Raw genomic sequence first — 14219 nt, forward strand, 5'->3', positions numbered from 1 at the left:
AAAGAGTTTGCAGGCAGCACATTGACCTGAACTCGTGGACGTAACTAACTGATAAAATACGTAGTTTGAATACGTTAAATAACTAGGCAGTGGATCTAAAGGTTCGTAAATGTGGCAATATTGGATCGCCTAATACGTCAGCCTCAACATCTGTCAATAAAGTGCCAACGTCACAAAACCGTAATTAGAAAGCTTGCAGGCAGCAAACAGAATCTTGATATCATCAAAACGTTCTTCTCCTGTCTTTCTGATAAACAACATATTTTGAATGAAGTACCAGTGGATCTGAAGGTTCGTAAATGTGGCAATATTGGATCGCCTTAGATAAATAATATGTCAGCCTCAACATCTGTCAATAGAGTGCCAACGTCACAAAACCGTAATGAAAAAGCTTGCAGGCAGCAAACAGAACCTTAATATCATCAAAAGGTTCTTCTCTTATCTTTCTATCTCCTGTAACATAAAGTTCGTTTCTCATAGACAAATTACTTTGGTTCAATTGGACTGAAATATAAGGACAAACCGAAAGTACAAAGATTCTTAAGATTGGCAACGTTGGATCACATAAATGATCTGTTAACGTCAATAAGTATTATTAAAAGAGTTTGCAGACAGCACACTGAACTGCATTCGTAGACGTAACTAACTGATAAACAACATAGTTTGAATAAAGTAGCAGTGGATCTGAAGGTTCGTAAATGTGGCAATATTGGATCGCCTTAGATTAATAATATGTCAGCCTCAACATCTGTCAATAGAGTGCCAACGTTACAAAACCGTAATAAAAAAGCTTGCAGGCAGCAAACTGAATCTTGATATCATCAAGAGGTTCCTCTCCTATCTTTCTATCTCCTGTAATCTAAAGTTCGTTTCTCATAGACAAATTACTTTGGTTCATTTGGACCGAAATATAAGGACAAACCGAAAGTACAAAGATTCTTAAGATTGGCAACGTTGGATCTCATTAATTATCTGTCAACGTCAATAATGACATCAACAATACATCTGTCAAAGTCATTATAATAGATGAGCTTGCGGACAGCACAGTGAACTGCCATATTGTCAAACATTCGGATGGCATTCGGTCAATACCGCTTATCCTTTATTGGACGTAATTCACTGAGACTAATAATTTAACTTTAGTTCAATTATTAGTCTTGTTCTTGCATCCTATTATAGCGATTTTTTTTAATATAAATTAAAATTTAATAAAAATGACAATAATATTTTTATGTCCATAAATCAATTTGCATGTGTAATGTGTGTAAATTTAATATATTAATATTAAGGTATTTTTAATTTTTTTCTAATCTTAATCTCGGTATTTAAACAATAAAGCTTTATTTGACTTGTCCACTTTAACATGGAAGAGCTTACAGACAGCGCATTGAACCGCCGCGCCGTACAGTCCAACATTTAAATGACATTCCAACAATAAACCTCGTGGGCGTTTGATAGACAACTTACTTTGAATAAATTGAAAAATTAGTAATGGATCTGAAGGTTCATAAGTTTGGCAACATTGGATCCTCTTAGATTAATAATATGTCAACGTTACAAATCCATAATGAAAAAGCTTGCAGGCAGCATACAAAACCCCGATATTCCCAAAAGGTTCCTATATTTGACTTTCTATCTCCTCCAGTCTTAATTTTGTCTTTCACCGATAGACACAGACTACTTTGGTTTACTTGGACTGAAATATCATCAAGACAAACGGAAAGTATGAAGATTCTCAAGCTTGGCAACGTTGGATCACTTTAATCATGTGTCAACGTCAACTAATTTTAATGAAGAGCTTGCATAAAGCACAGTGAACTGTCATATAGTCAAACATTTCGAATGATGTTTCGTTAATGAAGCTGCAACCCCATCCGACGTAATTAACTGATTCCATTCTATTAAAAAAAACAAACAGAAAGTACAAAGATTTTTAAGGTAGGATCTCACTAATTATTTATAAACCTTAACAATACATCTGTCAACGTCAGTATAATAGAAGAGCTTACGGACAGCATACTGAACTGCCATATTGTCAAGCATTGGCATGGCATTCGGTCAATACAGCTTATCCTTTATTGGATGTAATTCACTGAGGCTCTAATAATTCAACTTTGGTTCATTGTTCTTGCATCCTATTAAAGTGAAAATGATGAAAAAAAATAAAAGAGCTTGCAGATAGCACACCAAACATTTGAATGATATTAACGTCATCATACGTCATAATTATGTCAACTAATAAAAATAATAATAGGAAAATTTACAGGCAGCATATTGAACCACATGAAGTATATAAGGCGTGTCTAAGGCTCGATTCTCGTTGAACGTAATTAACTGATGGTTAGCCATAGACAAACCTGTCAAGGGACAATGTAATTCTTTGTGTAATACAACGTCACCTACTGTGCCAGAGATGATTTACAAACGATAGGGATCTCTTCGGGGTTTTTCACGTTTCTTTTTTTTCTACGTTTTTTTTTTTGGCCAATTTTTGAGAGAGTTTTTGTTATTGTTGGGAGTCAGTTTTCAACTTTTTCCAGCTAGGCATTTTTTAAATTTCTATGCTTTCAAGGGATCTGGAATAATTTTTCATTGGTTCCAGGCACTTTCTATTCCAGGCATTCGTTGAAGAAATTTTTTGAATTATTATTCAATTTTTCCAGGCAATTCGGGTAATTTTTCCGCCCATTTGAAGTGATTTAAGCCCCTGGAATCATTTTTCTTTTCTTTCAAGCAATTAGAGTCATTTTTAAGAATTTTTCAGGAAATTGATTTTAGACAATTGAGACCTCAAATGTCTGGAATCATATCAGGCAGTTGTGGTCAATTTTCCAGGCAACTGAGGTAATTTTTCCAGGCATTTCAAGGGGTTTTTCACGTTTTCTATGTTTTTTTTTTGGCCAGTTTCTGAGAGAGTTTTTATTATTGTTGAGGTCAGCTTTCAACATTTTTCAGTCAGTTGAAAAGGCTTTTCAAATGTCTCAAGCTCCTGGACTAATATTTTAATATTCCAGCACATTTTTATTCCAGGTATTTTTAAATTCGTATATTTAAAATTTTTTGTAAATTAAATCTATGGTTTTTTATGACAATTTTTTAATTCCTAACCTTTTTACAATTTTTATGCTTTCTAGAAATCTGGAACAATTTTTCATGTCTTCCAGGCATTTTTAAAGACATTTGTTATTCCAGGCATCTTCTAAAGAAATTTTTAGAACAACTACTTAATTTTTCCAGGCAATTGGGGTTTTTTTTCCAGATAGTTGGTGTGGTTCAAGCAGTTGGGGTAATTTTTTCAGTTTTTCACAAAATTGATTCTAGGCGATTCCTCTTCATCCTCTACTTCTTTTGGGGTCTCAAATTTATAAAATCATATTTTTTTGTTTTTCCAGGTAATAGGGGTCAATTTTTCAGACAATTGGGGTCATTTTTTCAACCATTCAGAGAGGTTTTTCATATGTTTTTCATATTTTTCCTTTGGCCAGTTTTTGATGGAATTTTTGTTGTTTTACTGTTTCTCATGCGCCTACAGTCAGTTCTCAAGTTTTCCCATATAGTTGAAGTGGTTTTCCCAGTGTTTCAAGTTTCAACTTCTGGAACAATTTTTTAATTTTTTCCAACCATTTTAGGCACTTTTTCAAGTTCCTCAAGCTACTGGAATAATATTTTAATTATTTTAGGGACTTGAAGTAATTATTCCATACATTCATTTTTGTTTCAGGAATTTTTTCAATCTATAGGCCTTCAAGGAATCTGGACCAATTTTTTACATCTTCCAGGAATTTTATCCTATTCCAAGACATTTTCCTATTCCAGGAGTTGTTTAAAGAAATTTTTAAGATAATTATTTAATTTTCCCAGGTAGTTGAAGTTTTTTAAATTTAAAAAAATTTATAAATTAAATTTTATATTATAGGGATAAATTAAATAAATTTATAAGTTAGATGATGAAAAGGGCGATCGAGGGGTCACACCGAACCGACGCGTTTTAAGGTAAGCTCCCGCGCCTTCAGTCTTTCGAAACGTTGTTTTATCGGTCGTAAACTCTCCGCCGATTTTATTTATTTTTATCGAAAACTATAAACAAAAGTGGCACGGCGTAAACGCAGTAAAATTTTTAGTGTCAAAGTGATGTAGACAAGCAGCTCCATAATGACTGATTCGTGCCAGACGAGAAATATTTAATTAGTTTTAAAGTATGTGTGCTTTTTTCTTTTCGGGGGCGTTTCATTCATCGGGGATTAAATTAAATCGTAGAAAACTTCTCGTGTACAGTGGAAACTTTTGATTGATGAATAATTTCGCCATCTATCGGGAAAAATTGACTTATGACAACCGTTGGAGTAGCAACCGAGTATTGTGTACTTTGACAAATGATTTAATTGTGACAGCTGTCATTTAACCTAGACAGAGAAGAAAACTGTAATTAATAAAAATATGTTGCTACGAAATAGGGACTGAAAGATGTTACTTTGACAGCGGAAAATTATTAATTTTCCGCTCGTTTTATGTTAATTTATTATCGGCCTGTTGCCAAAATAGACACCGTACAAGATGTGAATCGAGAATTAATACTAAACTTGTACCTACTTGTTGGGCAGCTTAAAAACGACCTCTTTTGTCGTAATTACTATGAGAGAGCGGCCATTAAACGGTCCTTTTTTTTTTTTGACCGGATATTTTGGCAACTAATTGAGTTTTAATGTGAATTAATAACGGAGAAACGAGAAACTCATTACGGATAACAACTGGTCATGGGCGTTTACTAGACATTAAATGAAAACTTACAGATTACGGAATTAATTTAATAGAGAACAACACGTCGAGGAGACACGGACAGCACGGCTGTGTCTGATGGGCCAAGGGTGATTTTTCCTATTAAATTACGAATAACGAACGAGCTACCAGGCATAGAGAAGCTACTGAGCATGTTTGACGAGTTACAATCTTTTGCTGCTTGTAAGCAGAATCCACGAACTTCATAGATATACCTGGACTCCAAATCCATTGAACAATAAATGACCACTACTAGGTGGCCGCCATTTTGCGTGATTGTGTCCTTTCGATGTTTGAACCGTAATGGTATGGTTCTATGGGTGCTGAATCAGAGACTAGAGACTTTATTTAATAACTTGCGTTTATTATGCACAGTTGCAATTTGAAAACGGCGAAACAATATAAACTCTCTCTTACAGCCTCTGTAACACACTACTAACAGCAGCGGCTTGTGCAGCGGTACACACTCTGAAGGCACAGGGCGGCATTTAAATAATTTTATGAATATAATTGACATATTTTAAAAATTATTATTTTTGTTTTTTTTTTTTTTTTAAATTTTAACTATATTATTAAATGTACGGAACATTCCGCCCACCTTGAAACGCATGAGGATACAGGCTTTCAAAGAAACCATATGAAATGAAATATTATACTTAATTACAAGCTAAATTAAATTAGAAACTTGTATATATACTTATTTGTAAAAAATAAACTTAAAATAAAATGTCACTAGGACTAGTCTTCAATTGGTAGGACGCACACCTTGCGAATCGCACGCTTGTATACACCCTTAGCAGTCTTTAGAGTCACTACGCGCACCACTCCATCATCACCTGGATGAACTTGTAGAATTCTTCCAAGTGACCACAGCAATGGAGGAAGATTGTCTTCACAAACTAAAACCATGGCTCCAGGTACCACATTTGAGTATTGGGAAGTACCCTTACTGGAACGTGCCTGAAGTTCAGTGATGTAATCTCTGCACCATCTCTTCCAGAAATGTTGGAACATTTGAGTTAAATGTTGATATCGAGAAAGACGTCCTGTTTTAATCTCCGTCAGGTCTGGCTCAGGAACTGCAACTAGTGGACAGCCAATTAAAAAATGACCGGGCGTTAATGGGTTAAGATCATCGGGGTCATTGGATAGTGGGGACAGAGGTCTAGAATTTAAGCAGGCTTCTACTTGAGTTATTATGGTATTAAATTCTTCGTAAGTCAAAGTGATCTTACCAATAACTCGTTTCAAATGATATTTTACTGCTTTAACAGCACTCTCCCATATTCCACCGAAATGTGGAGATCGCGGTGGTATAAATTTCCACGTCGTATTATGGCTGGCAAAAAAGTCAACGAAAACGTTTTGATTTATTGCCTGAGTAATGAAATGTTTTAATTCATTATTGGCACCAATGAAAGTTGTGCCATTATCAGAATAAATGATTGAGCATTTACCTCGTCGTGATATAAATCGTTTAAATGCATTTAAAAATGAGATTGTGGATAAATCGGCTACCAGTTCCAAGTGTATGGCTTTAGTTGCCAAACATATAAATACACATAAGTAGGTTTTTACTAATTTCCTACTTCTTGACAATCCCACCTTGATAAGGAACGGACCAGCATAGTCGACGCCACAATTTAAAAAAGGTCTGGAAGGTATTACTCTTGTTTTAGGCAGTTGCCCTAGTAAAGTTTCAACTGTTACAGGGCGAACCCGAAAACATATTACACAATGTTTGAGAATCTTTCGCACTTCAGTTCTACCTGAAATAGGCCAGAAACGTGTGCGAATAGTCGCCAATAGTGCTTGAGCTCCAGCATGAAGCAATTTTCTATGTTCATATATGATAATCAATTTTGTTAAAGGATGATTTTTGGGAAGAATAATTGGGTGCCTAAAATCATAATCGAAGGTTGAATGCTTTATTCTACCGCCCACCCTCAATACATGATGTTCATCTAAGAATGGATTTAAATTCTTGAGAGTACTTTTATTATTTATTTGTTTTTGACTCTTTAGAGCTATAATTTCATCATGAAAAATTTGCATTTGAGCCATTCTAACTAAATATTTTAAAGAAGTATCAAGTTCTTGAGGTGTTAAGGGACCATACAAACGTCGACCTTGTAAAGACAATGCATTGACTTTAAATCGTAAAATATAAGCAGTTACTCTCTGCAATTTCAGAAAAGAGGAAAACTTAAGAAAAAAGGTAAAGTCAGGATTTGTTGCAATTAATGACCTTAAATTAGTTTTTCTTTCTGGCATTTCTGAGATTTGTATAGACATAGAGGGAGGCCATTTAGTATTGTCATATTGACACCATTGGGGTCCATGCCACCACAATTTACAATTAATTAAATCTGCTGGATTAATACCCCTAGAAATAATGTCCGCAGGGTTATGTTCAGATCGTATATGTCGCCAATTATTTTTGTCCGACAATTCCTGAATTTCAGCCACCCGATTTCCAACAAAGGTTTTCCATTTATGAGGTTCATCCAGAATCCAAGTAAGAACTATACTGGAATCACACCAAAAGAAATATTGATCAATTGACATATCTAATGCCTTGATAGCAACCTGACATAATCTTACTGCCAATAAAGCACCACACAGTTCCAATCGTGGAAGTGATAGCTTTTTTAAAGGTGCTACCTTTGATTTTGCACAAAGCAAATTCATAGAAATTGTCCCTTGGTTATTAGAAGATCTTAAATAGATGCATGCCCCATATGAAATCTCAGAAGCATCACAAAAGGTATGGATTTCTACTCTTATAGGATTTTCAATAATTATCTTCCGAGGAATAGAAATATCTTTTAGAGCCTGGATTTGACCCTGATAAATTTTGAAACTAGTATATATTTGAGAAGGTACACTTTCATCCCAATCTACAGATAACAACCACAACTGTTGGAGCATTATTTTGCCCTTAATGATTATAGGTCCAATTAAACCCAATGGGTCAAAGATCTGGGAAATATATGACAAAATTATTCGTTTAGTTACATTATTCTCGTTTATACAAATAGTTTTCAAATTATAAAGAAAATTATCAGAATCACTATGCCAGATTAAACCTAATGTTTTAGATTCCTTATTATCTGAGAATTCGAGGTTTTTATTTTCACACTCATTAAGCGTGGATTGATTAGATCTCCACTTACGAAGAACAAACTGACCTTGAGAAAATATTTTAATGAGACTTTGCTGAATCTGTAAAATTCCCTCAACAGTATTATCCCCGCTCAGGAGATCATCAACGTAAAAATCTTTTTCAATAATATTACTTATATAAGGATAATTGGATTTGTTTTCCTGGGCCAACTGATGTAGACAACGCACTGCCAAAAATGGAGCACAAGAGGTTCCATATGTTACTGTGTTTAAAACAAAGTTCTTAAGTGGCTTATCTGGATCAGATCTCCATATGATAGCCTGAAGAAACCTTTGATCATTATGAACATTTATTTGGCGGTACATTTTAGTACAATCTGCAGTAATGACATATTGATGTTTTCTAAACCTTAAAATAATAGAAAACAGATCCTGTTGTATGGTGGGGCCAGTCATCAAAATGTCGTTCAGAGAATATCCTGACTCAGTTTTGGCCGAGGCATCAAAAACCACTCTAACCTTAGTGGTTGTTGAAGACTCTTTTATTACAGAGTGATGAGGCAAAAAATTTAAAGTTGATTCATCTTGAGACGCCTGAGACATATGACCTAAGGATTCATATTCATCCATGAATTGAACATATTCTTTTTTCAATTCGGAATTACGTTGCAATTTCTTTTCAATAGAAAGAAATCTCTTAAGAGCCAACTGTCTAGAATTGCCCAATTTGAATAAGTCATTTTTTAAAGGAAGTTGTACAGAAAATCTGCCATCACTTTCCCGTGAATGTGAAGACATAAAAATTTCTTCACAGGCTTTTTGTTCTAATGACCACTCTTGCCTCGGTTCATAATTTTCAACACGCCAAAAATTCTCAAGCTGATTTTTAATATCAGTATTTGAACTAAAGTGGCACAGTGTCCTATTCGAGTTATCTTGAGAATAATTTGTGACAATAGAACCTGACAAAATCCATCCCAATTTGGTTTTCTGGGCAATTACTTCGGAATGTGGCAATTTAAATTGACCTATACAGATTAGATCCCAAAAAATGGAAGCCCCTAGCAAAGCATCAATCTTAGAAGGAACATTATATGAAGGATCGGCCAAGTTAATATTAATCGGAACACTTATTTGTGAAAGATTTATATGGTTTAACGGTAAGCTGTCTGTTATTCGATCAATAACCAGAAATCCAATATCTGATTTAAAATCATTATAAACAGACTTTATGGTAGCACTAACCTTGTATGAAACATTACTTATTGTTTGACCAAGTCCAGATACAGGCATATTAATTTTTTGCATTTTTAGTTTTAATAGTTCAGCAAGCTCCTTAGTAATAAAGTTACTCTGGGAACCAGAATCAAGAAGAATCCTACATTTATGTTGTTTCCCATACAGATCCGATATAAAAACAATAGCTGTAGATAATAAAACTTGATTCTCAAAATATGCTGTGTGAAGAGTGACAGGTGTGACAATAGAAGTACGAGTATCATTAGCTTGCTGCTCAACTTGACCCCTAGACACATCACCTTCAAAATGTAATAACAAATGATGTCTTTTATTGCAAACATTACAATTCATTGTTCCTGATGGACACGCTTGATTAGAATGACTTGCATTAAGACAATTTGTACAAAGTTTATGCCTTTTAGCCTCAAAGTAACGAGATTTAGGAGACAACTTTAAAAAATCATCACAAGTTGTAAGTTTATGAGATTTTTTACAAATAACGCATGTATTAATCACAAAATAATTTTGTGAATTACTTTTATTTTCTTTTTTAAAAAACCTTTCTTTAGTATCATAGTGTACAGTTGAAGGTCTATGATCATGTTTTTTAAAGTTAATAGTTTCTAATAAGTGACATCTTTTATTAAGAAAGTCAGTAAGATCTTGAGTCTTTGGAGTTGTTAAAGGTTCTGCATATAATTCCCATTCCCTTCTAGTATTATTATCCAATTTTGAGGATATCAAATAAATTAAAAGGGTATCCCAGTGATTGACAGGTTCCTTTAAAGTCTCCAATGCCCTAATATGTTTATTAAAATTATCTAACAATTGTCTTAGATTAAAATGAGATTCTTTATTTAAAGAGTTTAGCTCAAATAAGGCCTTAACATGGTTATGAATAATCAACCTTTTGTTATCGTACCTATCTTTAATTAGTTTCCACGCTACTTGATAATTTGAAGCGGTGGTTTCTAAACAAGATATGACTTGGGCAGCTTCACCCTTTAAAGAGCTACGCAAATAATGGAAACGTTCCACATCTTGCAAGGCAGGATTGTCATTAATTAACACATTAAATGAATCATAAAAAGTTAAAAACTCATCAAAATGGCCACTAAATATGGGTAAATCAATTTTTGGAAATTTTACACTAGGAATTGGCACAGTATGAGGTGGATTGATATTCTGAACAGAGACGGCTGCATTATGATTTGCAAGGTTAGCCTCTAATAATCTAGTGGCATTCGCAATGACCTTAAAATACGCATCCTCAAATGCAGTCCTCTCTAATTCATGAGATTCATTATCTCCATCATTATCAAGCAATAACTCTAACTGTATTTGAACTTCATCAAATTCATGCCACAACTTTTGTGTCTGCTCAATACGACTTCTTAACTGAACATAATCGCCCACAAAATTAGCAATAAAATTTTCAAAACGAGTTAGCTGACCCTTTAAGTTAGCCCGTTTTCTTCTTAATGATTTTAATTCGGCTTCAGCTGCCATTGTAATTTTATAGAAATAAAGCAACAAAAAATATGTTGTAAAAAATACCAAACAACTCAACTAAAACTCTACTATCTACTCTATACGACCTGATGTATGAGTTTTCCAGTAATCCAATATCACTACCATCAATTCAAGGGCAATCGGCTATCCGTCAATAATAAACGCCGTACTTCCCGGTCATAATATGGATTTTTTAATCTAGCCTCGTCGCCCTCGACTCTGCTCCGTACTTCGTCCTTTCCTATCGCCAAACAGCTACGCGACAGCGGGGGCGACGGCGACGACCGATCGATGAGCAAGAACGGGACTCCTTGACACGAGCCTATTTCATGGCCTAATGGATGCCGGCACGCTGGAAGGCTTCGTTGATAATTTATTATTAAACACTGATAAGTTCAATATTCATCTCGAAGGACCAAATGAACCGTAATGGTATGGTTCTATGGGTGCTGAATCAGAGACTAGAGACTTTATTTAATAACTTGCGTTTATTATGCACAGTTGCAATTTGAAAACGGCGAAACAATATAAACTCTCTCTTACAGCCTCTGTAACACACTACTAACAGCAGCGGCTTGTGCAGCGGTACACACTCTGAAGGCACAGGGCGGCATTTAAATAATTTTATGAATATAATTGACATATTTTAAAAATTATTATTTTTGTTTTTTTTTTTTTTTTAAATTTTAACTATATTATTAAATGTACGGAACAATGTTGGTCACTCTGACAAATTTCAGTGGTGCCAATTGTAGGGAAACAAAACAATTAAAGTTTTTGGTAGGTTATGTTCAGTGTTGCCAATACAGCGGATTTAAAATTAGTTGTAGCGGACAGTGGATTTTTTAGCGGCATAACTTCATCATTTAGCGGTTTATCAAATAACGTAACCGCGTCATCATAATTGGGGAATCCCAGATAAGGAGAGTAATTTGTGTTTAACTAATGGAAAGATTTAATTTCGATCAATAAAGTTAGTAGGGAATGAGACAAAATCATTAGTACCTATATGCGTTTGCTGTACTTAGATGTACTTAACTTATGCCTTATTTGTTAAATAGTCATAAAAAAGGAGAAAAAGATTAATTTCTTCCAGACAGTTGGCATAATTAAAAAAAAACGAAGAAGAACAAAAGACGGACAAAAGAAATGAACTGCGTGTAAAAGAAAATTATTAGTTGCGTCCAGGCAGTTGAGGTCATGAAGGGAAAAAGACAAGAAGAATTCTCTGAGTGCCTGTAGTAACTCAATTGATTGCTTAAAGAAGAACATGTAAGGTAAAATTAATGAACTGTCTTAAAAAGAAACATCAATAATTTCTTCCAGACAGTTGAGGTTATGTAGGAGAAAGGAAAGAAGAACTGTGGACTGAAGTAAGTTACCTGCCTGTAAAAAAATCTTTAATTTCTTCTAGGCACTTAAAAAAGAAAAAGAAGGAGAAGAAGAAAAATTGAAAACTGCTTGTAAAAGAATCAATAATTTCTTTTAGGAATGAAAAGAAGAAGAACAAGAGAAAGGAGAAGAAGACGACATGCATCAGTTTAAATTAATGAACTGTCTGTAAAAGAAACGTCAATCATTTCTGTCAGGCATTTGAGGTTATAAAGGAGAAAGACAAGAAGAACTGTGAAGAAATTCGTTAATTTCTTCTAAGCACTTAAAAAAGAGAAGGAAAAAGAAGAAGTGGGATATTGGACATAAATGATCTATCTGTAAAAGAAAAATTAATAATTTCTTCCAGGCAGTTGAGGTCCTGAGGGAAAAGACAAGAAGAGCTGAAGTCTATGGTACCAATTCGACTGCCTATAAAAAAATCATTAATATTTTTCATGTGCTTATAGAAGAAGAAGAATAAGAAGAAATGTAGGATAACATGTTGTCGGAATAAAAAAAATCAATAATTCTTATCAACATTTTCTTTCAGGTACATATGGTCATATGGAATAAAAATCATAAATTGCCTTTAAGAGTAAAATCAATAGTCTCTTCCAGGCAGTCGAGATCATGATGGAGAAAAACTGTACTCTGTAACTCATTTCAAATATAATTACCACTAACTATGATGTTTGAAATTACCTATTTTTGTTATGTAACGTAGGTACATATAGATCATAAATTAATATGCGTGTTTGATTGTAAACTGGTTAGCGGATTTTGACGGAATTAAGACCCAAGAACAGCAGAGAAGCAGATCGGACTATTGGCAGCACTGGTTATGCAAATATTACAAAAACAAAATAGACAGTTATATTTAGTTAAGAATTTCCTTAAAGTTTACAAAAGAAAGCAATCCTCACTTAAAGTAAGACAAAGTTTCAATTAACTTCGGATAGATTCATGCAAATTATGTGTTTCATTGTTGTCATAAATTTAAATCCTACGAATCCTAATACCATGGAAATGATGGTCTTCATTAAAATTTTTCACTTTGAAATTAAATAAACCAATACTAAAAAATGAAATGCTTCTTAAATTGTTTGTATAGCTTCCCTTCTGATATGTAAAGTTTCTTAGAGACCTCAGGAGACGCTTAAAGCGCCTTATACGGTGACGTCATTACCTTTATTTAATATATCTTTTGTTGGCAACACTGAAAATATTCAGAGTGTCCAACATCAAAAGGACACAACCACTATAAAAATGGCGGTCACCAGGCAGCGGTTATTTTTTATTATGTGTGCCATGTGCATTAGCAGTCCAGGAATATTTATTAAGTTCTTGACGGTTCAATATGCTGTCCATAAACTGTCTCGGATTTACTTATGGTGCGTGATGCTGCCTGGATGCCCATCAGTTTTAATAGTGAGTAATCGGTCCTCTCACTTTGGCCATCTAAATTTTACTGTCATTAATGTGAAAATGGTTTATGGCTGTGTATGGCGATAGCAATTTTTTTCATACAAAAAAAATACAGGTATATCTTCGGAGAAAAGCCTTTTGACAAGTGACAGCTTAGGACACCCTTACTCTCTGAAACACGAACTTAATAAATAGAAAGTTTTCGAAACCATTAAAAAGTATCACTGGTTGACATGTATGACATTTAAAGTGTCATTTATCGTTTTCCCTACTGACACCCTCCGCTATCTTACGGACGATAGATATATATACCCATAAACAGCGAAACGCATGCGCATTAATGTTGTTCAGATTAGTGTCAAACAATAATAATAATTAATAATGCAAGTTTATTTAGTCTCCTTTTGTCTGAAACAGTAAAAACCAACCCTAACCTAAATTTCAGTGTCTTGACAAAATTCAACAGAAGTAGCATCAGATTTAATCATGAAGATAACCAAATACTTCTAGTGGACATCCTAGCAAAAAATCCCTTTTTGATCCATCAAAATGAAACATCATATACAATAAATTGTGGTCTGATTCGAGAGCTGCAAAATCCTCAATCATATGGTGGACTAACTTTAGGTACTTTCCAATTTTTAAGTCTACCTAATTAAATTAGATATAATATTGTAGACCAAATATTATTAAAATATCTACAGTTTGTTTAATATCCAATAAAAGTGAGGTTAGAAAATGTAAGGACTAATAATCACAAAGAAAAC

General features: G+C 34.0%; 1 protein-coding gene and 1 long non-coding RNA gene across 3 annotated transcripts in view; one reads left to right on the top strand and one right to left on the bottom strand.

The window, feature by feature from the left end:
* LOC126733713 (protein Wnt-1-like) overlaps positions 1-14219 on the bottom strand; it is a 127752-nt gene that overhangs the window by 59437 nt on the left and 54096 nt on the right. The window lies entirely within an intron of this gene.
* On the top strand, positions 11849-12746 carry LOC126733715 (uncharacterized). 2 transcript variants are annotated; one of them, XR_007659837.1, is made up of 4 exons: positions 11849-11930; positions 11980-12026; positions 12143-12516; positions 12578-12746. It is a non-coding gene; the product is annotated as an uncharacterized LOC126733715 (long non-coding RNA). The 2 variants fall into 2 exon arrangements; XR_007659838.1 differs by having other exon boundaries at positions 11849-11925.

Source organism: Anthonomus grandis, chromosome 3 (genome assembly GCF_022605725.1).
Source record: "Anthonomus grandis grandis chromosome 3, icAntGran1.3, whole genome shotgun sequence".
NCBI lineage: Eukaryota > Metazoa > Arthropoda > Insecta > Coleoptera > Curculionidae > Anthonomus > Anthonomus grandis.